Raw genomic sequence first — 1,311 nt, forward strand, 5'->3', positions numbered from 1 at the left:
AGGGCTGGTTGAATAGAGCTGGATGTTGACCTGCAGCAGAGTCACATCCACATCTGCTGTTTCTGTCCTGAACACAACACCTCAGCTGAGCTGCAGGAGGCTCTGGAAATCTCCTGAAATCAGACTCAACTAAATCACATTATCCAGATCCACAGAAATCTGATCAAGCCTGTTTTACTAGAAATTTATTGGACCTAGAGTTCTGATTGGGATCTTCTTTCTGTTTGGTTAGAAATAAAAACATAATTTAAGATTTACTTCAGGTAGACAATCACTCATCTAGAAATGAAGCTGAATATGTAGAAATAAAAGTAGAAATAATAAAGCTGAAATAAAAAAAATCAGATCTTCTCTCATTATTTCCTCAGATAAATTCCTGGTTTACAGAGAACTAAACTAATTCACACAAAAATGTGTTGACTGGAAAAGAGCTAAAAACTGAACCCAAAACAGAAAAAGTTTAAATATGACCAAAGTGTTTAACGGCTCAGTTCATTGTTGACACAATGGGAAGAAGAAGACATCACCACAGGACAGGAGCTTTAACTCACTCTCTCAGGGGGCGGGGCCTCAGGTGAGTCAGGTCTAGTCAGGTATCAGATCTGGAGAAACAGGTTCAGACTCCAGTTAGTAACTACAGAACAGAGAGACGAATCTGGAGGTGGGTGAGTGTTGATCTTTTGTTTTCCTTTCACTGAATTTTCTCTCTGGGAACAGTGGAGGGAAGCAGAAGAAGAATTTAGTCTTGTTCTCCTTCAGCTTTAAATCTATGTCTTGACAATGTTTTTATTTGATGACAGACAAATGCAAACTGACAGAAAGTTAAAATATTTTATCTAATTGGGAATCTTGGACCGACCTGTTTGTGAACTCACAGTTAAAAATGAGGACAATCAGTTTTTCTCTCAAACTGACTGAAACCACAAGATGGAAGATTTTGAGCAGGAACAAGATGACGTAGCAGAACAGTCATAATAATGAAGGCATATAATTATAAAGAAGAAATTAGTATTCTGGTCCAAAGATCCAGATATGGTGACTAAAGATAAGAGCTTAGATCCAAACTCAGCAGTTGTAGAACTTTATTTCCTGCTGCTTTTAGTTATTTAGTCTTTTCTTTGGTTCTTATTCCTACCTGCTCTTTCCAAATGTCTTAATTTGAGGCCTGAAACTGAGACTGACTGAACTCTTGATCATCTGAGGGGAAACCCAATAACTTTCAATGACACAAAAATAAGGTTGAAATAGACCTGCTGAAGTTTTCTATTAAAGTGCAGCTGGTTCTGAGTTAACAGGTCCAGTTAGTTTCCT

The 1,311-nt window shown here is 37.7% G+C and overlaps 1 protein-coding gene and 1 long non-coding RNA gene across 3 annotated transcripts in view; both read left to right on the forward strand.

Annotated features, from left to right (window-relative positions):
• The window catches only part of LOC106947915 (NACHT, LRR and PYD domains-containing protein 12-like), an 82,244-nt gene that overhangs the window by 62,055 nt on the left and 18,878 nt on the right, over window positions 1-1,311 (forward strand). The gene's annotated exons all lie outside the window — the stretch shown is intronic.
• LOC106947918 (uncharacterized) overlaps window positions 70-1,311 on the forward strand; it is a 7,810-nt gene continuing 6,568 nt past the window's right edge. Inside the window, exon 1 of one of the 2 annotated variants that reach the window (XR_001425071.1) lies at window positions 70-665. This is a non-coding gene — a long non-coding RNA (uncharacterized LOC106947918). The remainder of the gene's footprint in view (window positions 666-1,311) is intronic. The other variant, XR_001425072.1, reaches the window with a different exon arrangement.

Source organism: Poecilia latipinna, unplaced genomic scaffold (assembly GCF_001443285.1).
Source record: "Poecilia latipinna isolate Pla-1442-1.1 unplaced genomic scaffold, P_latipinna-1.0 Scaffold261, whole genome shotgun sequence".
NCBI lineage: Eukaryota > Metazoa > Chordata > Actinopteri > Cyprinodontiformes > Poeciliidae > Poecilia > Poecilia latipinna.